Source organism: Protopterus annectens, chromosome 10.part0 (assembly GCF_019279795.1).
Source record: "Protopterus annectens isolate FY-2018-M chromosome 10.part0, PAN1.0, whole genome shotgun sequence".
Lineage (NCBI taxonomy): Eukaryota > Metazoa > Chordata > Ceratodontiformes > Protopteridae > Protopterus > Protopterus annectens.
In genome coordinates, this window is record NC_056744.1 from 126055345 (window position 1) to 126068134 (window position 12790).

Here is a 12790-nt window from a genome sequence, read left to right on the forward strand (position 1 = left end):
CAACACCTCTTCTGCTTTAGTACCAAAGTATCATGCTGTATTGGTGCATCTAATACTTTTGCTTTAACATGATCAGGCAGATTCTGTTCCTTTAACCAAGCATGCCTTCTAATAACAGAACCTGTAACAGCGCCCCTGCAAGAGGCCTCCAGTGAATCATAACCACATTGCAAAGTGTGCTTTCCCACTTGTTCAGCAGCATGCAATAAATCCTGCAATTCCTTGTTCTCTGAACATTAAGTATTTGTCAACAATTTCTGTTTAAGCAGTGACATTAAATATTGCTGATATTTAAGCAAATGAAACTGACAATTTAAAGCCTTTACAGCCAGGGTAGTAGAAGTGCAGACTTTTTTCCCCATATATCTAGAGCCCTGGAATCCCTATCAGAGGGGACAGGGTTTCTTACAGTGGAAGCTTTAATCCCCTTGGGACCCTGAGATATAGTTTCTGGGTCAGCAGTGGGGTTTTTATATAGGAATTTATGAGAATCCGGGACCCTGTAGTATCTGTCTGGCTTAGCAGTTGCAGGGGTAAAGAGTCTGGGGACAGGCCGGACTCTGAAAATACATCATCTGCAATGTCTAGAACAGGTGCAATAGCTAGGGGTCTGTGCTGAGGAAGTAGCAGAAAGTCTCTGAGCCTTTTCTTAGATTCAGAATAATCTTGGCTCTCCCAGTGGAAATGCTCCCTCACGGTATGCAGGGTTTCCCCAAAAGAATAATCCTCAGGAGGAGAGGCTGAAGGAATGGATTCTTCAGCATCAGAATCCTCATAGGGAAGCATGGAGTAATCCTGTTCAGAAGAGGAATCAGAGAAAATAGAAACCTGATCAGAAGAATCCTATTCTGTCTCTTGCCTAGGCCTCTTATCAGGAGGGGGATGGGAAACCCTGATCAAAGTAATTAGGTCTTCGGCCATTTTGAGCATCTGTTTTTTAGGCATGGAAGTCTGAGTAGGAGAATGCTGTACTTGTTTCTTTGTCTTTAATGCTGTTTTAGTCTTTGAAGCTGAAGATGGCTTAATATATAGTTGTGTAGGTCTGAAGACACCCTCAGAAGCCGATGCCTGCTCAGCGGCTCCGGACCCATCTGAGGGAATGATTTCCGAGTGTCCAATACCTTGAGTATCCAGAGGCCCAGTCGGCTCCGCGTGGGAGTCGGAAGCGGCCTGTGGCTCTGAGGTAGCTGGCGCCAGGGGCTGCGAAAGCACCTCACTGAGAACCGGCGACTGGCCTAGCAGAGGCTTCGTTGTCAGTTTTGGACCTCTGATGCCTATCCTTTTCCTTGTCCTTGCGTTTTTTGTAAACTTCGGTAGTCGGCTGGTCCGGCATTATATAATTAAATTTTCGGCCAAAGTAATGAAATGCAAAATCGAACCGACGCTTGATAGTGTTTGGTTAAATGTAGCACAAAAACGACCGCTAGCAACGTTGTGATCAGGCTCTAGGCAAGGAATACAGTAAGAGTGAAAATCCTTATGAGGTATTTGCTTCCCACAAGAAATACAGTTAAGATGTCCTTCATGGATGCATCTGCAGTCATAACAACTGGGTTGTCCTGTCGTCAGGCAGCCCTTCAGTCGGCCGGATTCCAAAGTCCGGGTCCGGCTTCGGCTGATGTCGCACTTCACCCGACGTCATCTCTGTTGGTCTTCGGGTATAAAGGCATCAGCCGACGCCATTTTCCTCAGTCTTTCTTGCCGTGTGGCGCCCGAAGCAGAAGCTGTTCGCAAGGGCAGGTCGGTCGGATCCAGAGATTACTTCTACCGAATACTACTTCGAAGACTTCTAAAGCTAAGTACCCCGTTGGGGACTCTTTCTTGCCTCAGCCGATGTCAGAAAAAGTTAATAATTGTTTAACCTGTGGGAAACAAATACCTCATAAGGATTTCCACTCTTACTGTCTGCCTTGTTTAGGCCCAGCCCACGACGTAGCAGCCTGTTCGGCCTGTGCTTCTTTCAACCGACGAACGCTTAGGCGTCGGTCGGAGTTTGCTGAACAGTTTTTCGATTCTGATTTTGCGTATATTATGCCGTCGGATCCTCCGACTACCCAAACTGCTAAAAACGCAAAGATAAAGACCGACACTCGCGGTCCGCGGTTTCGGCCGAAACCATGGTTAAGCAAACCGCGAGTGTCTCGGTTTTGGCCGAAACCGAGAAAACTGATCAAAATACAGCAGAATCTATCACTACCACTGAGGCCCCTGCTACTTCTCTTGAATCGGCCTCAGAAATTTTATCCACTACGGTGGTTGCCACTGACTTATCAGACACCATTCCCTTGGATGTGTCTACCCCAGCACGTGGTGCTGCTAGGCCTCCAGCAGCCATGTCCATTAAGGCCTTTGCCAGGGCCAAAGCATCCAAAACTACTAGAACAGTGCCTGCTAAACCCCCTACAACCCGGCCCTCTTCTAGTGCACAAATGCTTACTCTGGCAGAAGATTTAATTTCTTTAATTAGGGGATCTCAATCTCACCCAGACAGGGCCTCTCAGCCCCCAGAGAAGAGACCTAGGGCAGAGCCCCCCGAGCCTGTGTCCTCTGATGATTCTGCTGATGAATCAGACATAACAGACCAGCCAGAGGCTCCTTTCTCCAATTTTGAAGACTCAGATGCTGAAGAATCCATTCCAGCTGCCTCCCCACCAGAAGAATTTTCCTTTGGGGAAACCTTACATGCCATGCGAGAGTAGTTCCAATGGCAGCAGCAGGATTTCTCAGACTCCAGAAAAAGACTGAGAACCTTTCTGCACCTTCCACAACACAGGCCCTTAGCTATACCTCCTGTGCTCTCTGTAGTGGATGATGCCTTCAATGATGTCTGCTCTGCACCAGATTCTTTACCTCCAGCCCCTGCCAAACCAGACAGATTTTACAGGGTACCAGACACTCATCTCCACCTTTACAAGGCCCCACTTGCAGACCCCGAAACTGTATCCCAGGGTCCCAAGGCAGTAGCCGCGACCACAGCTAAAAACCCCATTCCTTCTGAAAGGGAAGCCAGGTCTCTAGACAGATGGGGCAAAAAGGTTTACACTTCAGCTACTCTCTCAGCTAGAGCTTTAAACTGTCAGTTTCACATGATACAATACCAAGAGTTTATGCATGATCAGTTAACAAAAAAGCTATCCTCTGATGAATCAATTCATAAGAAATATGTATTAGAAATGGTAAATAACATACAACAGGTTAGTAACCATTCCTTAAAATGTGGCTATGATGCACTGGAGGCTTCATTTAGATCAGCCATGACTGGCACAGTGATAAGAAGGCATGCATGGCTAAAGGAACAAGCTTTACCGGATCATGTTAAAGCTAAGTTATTAGATGCTCCTATGGATAAGACCAGCTTGTTTGGTACACCTGCCCAGCAGGTAATGAAGAAAATTGAAGAAAAGGCAAAATCTGTTCAAACGGTTAAAGATTTCTTGCAGGTCCAACCCCCAAGGTTTAGCAGGAACTGGCCTGCCAAAAATTGGTCCTTTCCTGACTCCACAAGATCCCAAAGGGGCAGGAATAGGCGTTCCAGAGGCAGAAACCAATCCAGAGGAGGTGCCTACAGAGGACGACAGTGGCAAGGTAACAACAGAGGCACAGACACAACCACTGCCACTACAACAACACAGCCACAGTGACTTAACTCTAAATCCGCCTACCAGGGAACAAATAGCAGCTCCATTAGGCGGCAAATTAACCTTATTTTCAAAGAACTGGCACTATATCACAAAAGACAAGTGGATTTTACAAACCATAGATCAAGGTTACCGGTTCCACTTCCACACTTTACCAGTCAAAAGAGGAATGCCAAATCTACCTCCAAATCAAAAAACAGAGGCTCTACAACAGATAATACAGTTAGCAAACATGAGAGCTGTGGAAAGAGTGCCAACAACAGAACAAGGAAAGGGATTCTACTCAAGACTATTCCTAGTTCCAAGAAAGGAAAAAGTTGGAGACCTATTCTCGACCTGTCCACCTTAAATACATACATCATTGTCCCAAAATTCAAAATGCTGACCCTACAGCAACTTCTTCCCATGCTGGGCAAGGAGTGTTGGCTGGTAACTCTAGATCTCAAGGAGGCATACCTGCACGTCCCCATTCGACCAATCTGCAGAAGATACCTCAGATTTCTTGCAGGATCAGAGCATTATCAATTCTCAGCATTGCCCTTTGGCTTATCTACTGCGCCCAGAGTATTCACAAAATGCCTGGCATCAGTAATCGCCCACTGCAGACTACAGGGAATTCAAATTTACCCATACCTGGACGACTGCCTGCTACAAGGGACAACAAAAGCAAGCTGACAACAGATTTACAAAGGGTCATTTACTTGCTACAAGCACTGGGATACACAGTCAATTTACAAAAATCAAGGCTGATCCCATCCCAGACAAGGACATTCTTGGGCTGAATTGGACACAGTAAAACAAATGGCTTTCCTAACTGCAGAAAAACAAAGAGAACTCCGTCTTTACTTCTTGGCACTAACAAAACAGAACAAGTTAACAGCAAGAAAAGTACTGCAGGCCTTGGGCTTCATGGCATCATGCATAATCTTGGTTCCACTTGCCAGACTACATATGAGAAAACTACAGTGGTACCTAAAGAATTTATGGTCCCAACACAGGCACAGCCTAGAAACAGAAATTCCACTAATTCCATGCTTAAAACAGGAGTTCCTATGGTGGGCTCAAGCATGCCAGTCAAACCCAGGGCTACCCTTTCGCAGATGTCAAGCAAGCCAGACCATCACAACAGACGCTTCAGACCTAGGATGGGGGCCCACATGCTGGACAAATGCGTGCAAGGATTGTGGACGAGGATCAACTTCACCTGCACATCAACCTAAAAGAAATGCTGGCAGTAAAACTGGCAATCCAAAACTTCAGACCATTTCTCAAAGAGGGCCAGTTGATAAGGACAGACAACACCACAGTCATGTGGTACATCAACAAACAGGGAGGCACTCATTCATACCCCTATGCAGAATGACTTTGGAGCTGTGGAACCTGGCACTCAGCTACAACATCCAGTTACAGGCAATATTTGTACCGGGAAAAGAAAATACTCTAGCAGACATATTAAGCAGAACCACATCGGATGCCCACGAATGGATGCTACACCCGGACATCTTCAAGACCATCTCAAAGAAATGGGGAATGCCTCAGATAGATTTATTTGCTTCCCCTCTCAATCACCAGCTCAAAACGTTCTGCACAAGGACATTCCACCCACTAGCATGGAAAGTGGATTCGCTCTCCTTCAGCTGGAAAGGCCTAACAGCATATGCATTCCCACCTCTTCCCTTGATACACAAGGTATTACTAAAAATCAAGGAAGAACGTCCAAGGATAATCCTAATAGCTCCAAACTGGCCAAGACAACACTGGTACCCACTGCTGAGGAGCATGTCTCAGAACAATATGTGGCCAATACCCCTGATGCCTTTGATGTTAACTCAGAACAACTACAGCATCATGCATCCAAACCTAAAAACGTTGCAAATTACTGCATGGAACATCACATAGCAGCAGCTAATCCAGAACTTTCCCAAAGAGTTAAAGACATTATTCTTGAAGCCCGCAGACCTTCAACAAGAAGGAACTATGCAGGAAAATGGAAAAGGTTTGTCATTTGGAGTACTGAAAGAGGAAAAGATGTGTCAAACATAGATATGCCTAACATTCTGGAGTATTTGGCAGAACTTCTACATTCAGGCCTGTCCTACTCCTCCATCAAGATACATGCATCAGCTATATCAGCAGAATACAGCTTTGATCCACCTGTTTTTTCACACCCATTACTCAGACAGTTCCTCAGAGGAATCAAGAATGTAAAACCTCCAAGGAAACCACCATTACCAGCTTGGGACTTGAACTTTGTGCTAGAAATGTTGACACTATCACCCTTTGAGCCAGCAGCAACAGCAGACCTACAGCATCTATCGTGGAAAACCACCTTCCTACTGGCAATAACCTCAGCCAGGAGGGTTTCTGAACTCCAGGCCCTAATGGCAGTACAACCCTTCCTAATCTTCCATCCAGATAGAGTGTCCATGAGGACTAATCCTACATTTATGCCTAAGGTGGTATCCAGAGTGTCTTTAAACCAGGCAATCCACCTACCTACCTTCTTTCCCAACCCACAAAACAGAGGGGAAAGAATACTGCATACCTTGGATGTACATAGACAGCTACGCTACTACCTGGACAGAACATAAAGTAGCAGAAAAACTGATCGCTTTTGTAGCCTATGCAACAGGAAGGGAAGGAAAAGCTATTTCCAAACAGACAATCTCCAAATGGATAGGAAATTGCATACGATTCTGTTACTCCTTCCATGGAAAACCAATTCCACAGAACATAAGACCTCATTCTACAAGGGCAACAGCCACTACCACAGCCTTTTACGAGGAGTGGCAACCAAAGACATTATTGAGGCGGCTACTTGGACCTCCGTGCATACATTTGCCAAGCATTATAATTTGCCTCTATATTCCAGATCCCGAGCAGGGTTTGCCACTGCTGTACTGCAAGGGATCCTAAACACACCATAATCTAGTTTCTTCCTCCTCCCCTAGTTGGCTATGGTATTCTACCCAGTTGTTATGACTGCAGATGCATCCATGAAGGACATAGTACAGTTTTGTACCTACCATAAATGTAGATGTCCGAACTGGATAGCATCTGCAGTCAGGATTACCCTCCCTCCTTCTCCTCTGTGGTACTCCTAGGGTGTTTACCCTCCTAATAGCTAGCTGGTGGGGGGGAGTCTTTTATGGTGTATTTGTTGTATATATGTACATACATGCTTATTTTTTGTGTTTACCACTTATCTTTTTGGAAACATTGGCATTTATCCAAAATTTTTAGCCTACAAGAGGGCTACTGGCATCTGGGGCAAGAAACACTGAGGAAAATGGCGTCGGCTGATGCCTTTATACCCGAAGACCAACAGAGATGACGTCGGGTGAAGTGCGACATCAGCCGAAGCCGGACCCGGACTTTGGAATCCGGCCGACTGAAGGGCTGCCTGACGACAGGACAACCCAGTTGTTATGACTGCAGATGCTATCCAGTTCAGACATCTACATTTATGGTAGGTACAAAACTGTACTTTTTTCTGACATCTGTCTGGAGCAAGAAAAAAGTTTCCCCAACGGGGTACTTAGCTTTAATGAAGACTTCGGTTCTGAAATTCGGATTCGAAAATCTCAGGAGTCAGCCGACCAGTACTTGAGAACTGCTTTTGCTTCGGGCACCGTGCGGCAAGAAAGACTGAAGAAAATGGGGTTGGCTGCATCTTTTATACCCCTGGCACACTGACGTCAGGGAAGAGGCAACAGCAACCGACGCCGGACCTAGACTTTGGAATTTTGGCCGACTGAGGGTAGCTTGCCAGCAGGATAACCCAGGAGTAATGACTGCAACAGTGAAACACGAACATCCTGCATTCTACTAATTCCATATGCAAGACTGCATATGAGGAAACTTCAGTGTTACCTAAAAAGTTTATGGAGCCAACATTGTGACAGTCTGGAAACAATGATTCCTCTCATTCCCTGCCTACAACAGGAGTTTCTTTGGTGGGCGAAGGCATGTCACCAGAACAAGAGACTGTCATTCACTCTACACCCTGCCACCCAAACCCTAACTACAGATGCATCAGACTATGCTTGGGGGGGGGGGGCACCTGGTGGGGGAGATGCATTCAGGGCAAATGGAGCCCAAAACAAATGCATCTGCATATCAACCAGAAAGAGATGCTAGCTTTTCAGAATGCTCTGACAGCCTTCAAGGACTTAATTAATCCAGGACAACTACATATAAAGACTTACAACACCATGGTTATGTGGTACATAAACAAGCAGGGGGGTACACATTCCTACCCCTTTGCAGAGTAGCCATGGCATTGTGGAACACAGCTTTAACTTACCAAATACATCTTCAAGCTCAGTTCCTGCCTGGAAAACAAAATACTCTGGCAGACGACCTAAGCAGAAATCTTATGGACCCACACGAATGGAAACTGGATCCACAAATCTTCAGCATGTTAACATGGAAATGGGGGAGCCCAGACATAGATCTATTTGCCTCTCCCCAAAATTATCAGCTGGACAAATTCTGCACAAGAATTAATCACGAAAAAAGCATGGAAAGTGTATGCCCTATCCTTCAGTTGGAAAAAACTGTCAGTCTGTGCCTTTCCCCCTCTACTTCTTCTCTCCAAGGTCTTACTAAAAGTCAAACAGGAAAAAACAAAAATGAACCTAGTTGCTCAGGACTGGCCTCGACAATACTGGTACCCACTTCTAAGGAATATGTCTCAACTCCCCCCTTGGTACTTGCCTCAAATACCTCATCTACTGTCTCAGCAGAACAATCAAATTCTGCACACACAGCTCCAAACTCTGACCCTTGTAGCATGGCTGATCATTTCATTATTCAAACAACACCTCTCAGTAAATCTGTGATGGGTGTCGTTTTGGAAGCCAGAAGGCCTATTACTAGAAAATCTTATGCTGATAAATGGAAGAGATTCTGTGCTTGGAACCAATCACAAGGAACAGACACAGCAAAGCCCACTATTCCTCAGATTTTACAGTATTTGACTGAGATGCTTGACAAGGGCCTATCTTTTTCTTCAATAAAAATCCATGCCTCTGCCATCTCGGCTCATTACAACACAGAGCCTCCCCACTTTTCTCATCCTCTGCTTAAACAGTATCTTAGAGGGGCCAAAAATTTAAGGCCTCCCAGAAGATCACCAACTCCTGCATGGGATCTTAATTTTGTGATGGAAAAACTCACCCTGCCTCCTTTTGAACCAGCAGCTAATGCGGATATACAATTCCTATCTTGGAAAACAGGTTTTCTCTTGGCAGTCACTTCAGCAAGAAGGGTTTCAGAACTACAGGCTCTCATGGCAGTGGAGCCTTTTAATTACATTTTACTGGACAGGGTGTCCCTCAAGACCAGTCCTTCCTTTATGCCTAAGGTGGTGTCCAGTGTGTCTCTTAACCAGACAATTCACCTGCCAACATTTTACCCAAATCCGCAGAACAAGGGGTAGTGGATTCTGCATTCATTGGACGTACACAGACAACTAAGATTCTTCTTAAACAGGAACAAATCTCTAAGAAAGTCTGAGCAACTGCTGGTAGCATTTGCTGCAGGGTTAGAGGGGAAGGCTATTTCAAAGCAGACTATTTCTAAGTGGATAAGCCACTGCATTCGTTTCTGCTACTTGCAGCATGGTAAACCTGGGCTCAAGGGGATCAGGTCACATTCCACCAGGGCTGCCTCTACCTCAGCAGCTTTTCTCAGAGGGGTTTCAACGAAAAACGTTCTAGAGGCTGCTACTTGGAGCTCTGTTCATACCTTCACAAAGCATTATTATTTGCCTCTCTTCTCCAAATCCAGGGCAGGCTTTGCCACTGCAGTTTTGCAGGCCCTTACAGCTGCTCCTAATGCTATTTAGTTCCATCCTCCCATCCATAGCTTTGGGATTCTACCCAAATGTAATGACTGCAGCAGTGAAACATGAAGAACATAGTACAGTTGTGTACACTTACCATAAATGTAGATGTTAGACTGTATTCACTGTTGCAGTCCGGGTTACCCACCCGCCACCCCCCTTTTCTATAACTTTTCTTTCCTTCACTGTATACTAAAGCCTTTGTGGTGTATTTGCTTTTAGATGAAGGTAAAGTTTATGTTGCTAAAAGTGCGTTTACATATATTTCTGTTTATATATATATATATATATATATATGTATATATATATATATATATATATATATATATATATATATATATATATGTATATATGTATATATATATATATGTATATATATATATATGTGTATATATATATATGTGTATATATATATATGTGTATATATATATATGTGTATATATATATATGTATATATATATATATATATATATATATATATATATATATATATATATATATATATATATATATATATATATATATATATATATATATATATATATATATATATATATATATGTATATATATATATGTATATAAAATTTGCTTTTGATTTAGGGGGCACCTGACATCTGGGGCAAGAAAAACTGATTAAAATGGTGTCAGCTGCATGTTTTATACCCCTGACGTCATGGAAGAGGAGACAGCAACTGACGCAGGACCCAAGACTTTGTTATTCAGGCCGACTGAGGTCAACCTGCTAGCAGATTACCCAAATGTAATGACTGCAACTGTGAATACACTCGAACATCTACATTTATGGTAAGTGTACACAACTGTACTTTCCAGAGAAGTGGCTTAATGTGGGAGATATTTCTCTCTCTCCAGCATGACCTGTTCATACCAGAGGCTAGGTTAAGATCCCTGGAGCAAGTGACCCTCATGCAGATATTTACGAATGTGTAGCATTTCCATTAGGGCCAGGTCAGACATTGCCCTGTAAGACAGGCACAGGACATCCCTTAGCAATGTAAGAGTGAGAATACAGTGACAGGGCTTTCAGTCTTTAAGCGTAAGACTTTTGTGTACCCTGTAATTTCTTGGTGAGAAACCTCTGTGGTCTCTACAGTTGTTGCGAGTGTCTGGTGAGGTTCATGCAAAAGAGAGCATTATTCTCGTTTGTTGGTCTTATCCACCCATCCATCCTCCACCCCTTTTCCCATTTTGCACATGGGGTCGGGGTGTCACTTCCGCAGTGATAGTCATCTCGAGCCAGGGTTTACACCACCGGGTGGCTAGCTCTGCCGCGGTAATTCATTCACACCACTCACTGGCACACACACTCTCACAAACGGTCAATTTAGAGTGTCCGATCCCCCTACTGCATGTCTTTGGAATGTGGGAGGAAACTGGAGCACCCACAGGAAACCGACGTGACCACAAGGAGGACATGCAGACTCTGCACAGAAAGTCTGATGAGGGCAGAGTTTAATGGAATTATAACATCCTTAGATCTAGATGCGACGTCTTTACTTATCAGATGTGCCACATAGAATTTCCTTACACTTTGGATATGTGGTGGTCAAAGTTCAGATTGCTGTCAATGTGAGTACCAGGTCACGTACTACTGGGCCTACACTTAGGGGGCTGCTGTTTGTAATTTAATTAGCAGGGATGTCTGCTATCCCAAAGGGAATAACAATGCATTTTTTTACATTTAGATTTATTCTGTGGCCGTGATGTCAATCATTTGTCTTAGTTAACCCTGTCTGCAGTATATTAACATTGTTTGAAGTCTCTGTGATTGCTCTCAATTTGCAGTAGTCAGGGAACTTGGTCAGCCACATGCCAACCAAGTTTGCTTGGACTTCTGAGAAATAAATTCTGAACAGTGAGGGGCCCATCACAGACCCTGTGATTACACCACTGGTGACTAGTCTTTTGCTACAGGTGAAGTCGCCCACTTTGACAGTGTGTTCTGTCGGTTGGCTAAACATCTGGTAATGTAGGGATTAATTCTCAATTGGGAGAGTTTCTTTATAATACCTGAGTGAGGGATTGTGTCAGATGCCTTGGCTAGGTCATGATTGGTGGTATGCATTATCTTTCTCTTGTGCAGGACCTTGGTGACTTTCTCAAAGAAGTCAGCCATATTTAACAGGTATGATCTACCTTTAAGGAATCCGAACTGGGTTGGATCCAAAGTTTGGAGATTACTTTTGTCTTTGTTAATAACATCCATAATGATTCTTTCCATGGCTTGCAGATGAGGTTAGTCAAGCTTATGGACATATAATTCCCAAGGTTGGCTGATGTTCCCCCTCTGTGCAGAGGGATTACTGTTGCTGTCTTACATTCAACCGGAAGATAGCCAGTTCACATGCAGTGGTTAAACAGGGATATAAATGGGACTGCTAGGTCATGTTTTAAGTTGTTTAAAAGGCAACCTGGGATGTTATCTGGTCTTGTTGATGCCTTGTTTTTGGCCTTGGAGGGATTCCAGGTGTTTCCATATCCGGCTTCTCACCGCTCCCACCAGGCATCTCCTTATTCAATCCAGGTAGGCTACCATTACACTTTGTCACCAACTAGGAATTTCCTTGGAACTGGGAAAAGTCTGCCTTGCTGCCCTCACAGCATGTTGTTTTTATAGGTGCCGAGCTAGACTCTATTCAAATGTGGGCCTTTTTGCCACAAGAGAGAATAAGAGTGCTCCAGTCTCAGATTCCCGCATTGTTGCCCCTCAAGAGAGTTCAGGCCAGGTTATTTCTCCAGCTCATGGGATCCATGGCTGCCACCATCATGCTGGTGCCTCTAGCCAGGTTACACATGCGGATCCTACAGTGGCTCCTTTCGGCCCAGTGGTCCTTTCAGAAACTTCCTCTTTCCCACTTGATACTTCTCACAGAACGGTGCAAACAGGACCTCCACTGGTGGCTATGCTCCACCAATCTGGACAAAGGGAGGAGCTTGATTCCTATGTCTCCAGTGACCACGGGCACCTCCCAGATGGGGTGGGGAGGTGTTATCTTGGCAGGATGGTCCAAGGCACGTGGCAAGATCACGAGGTACACCTGCACATTAATGTTCTAGAGATGAGAGCGGTGTTACTAGCGTTGGGGGCACTCCAAAGCTCTCTTCCTCGGGGATCGATTGCAATTCACTCGGACAACATGTCCGTGGTGTGGTACCTGAACAAGCAGGGGGGAACCAAGTCTTATCCCCTCTGCAGAGAGGCCATGCGAGTGTGGCATTGGGCAGTGTCTTCCCAATGGTTTTTAGTGGCAACGCACATTCCAGGAAAGACCAACGTGATAGCGG

The 12790-nt window shown here is 44.7% G+C and overlaps 1 protein-coding gene across 1 annotated transcript in view; it reads left to right on the forward strand.

Moving 5' to 3' along the window:
- Positions 1-12790, forward strand: part of HELZ (helicase with zinc finger) — a 3197037-nt gene that overhangs the window by 2672866 nt on the left and 511381 nt on the right. The gene's annotated exons all lie outside the window — the stretch shown is intronic.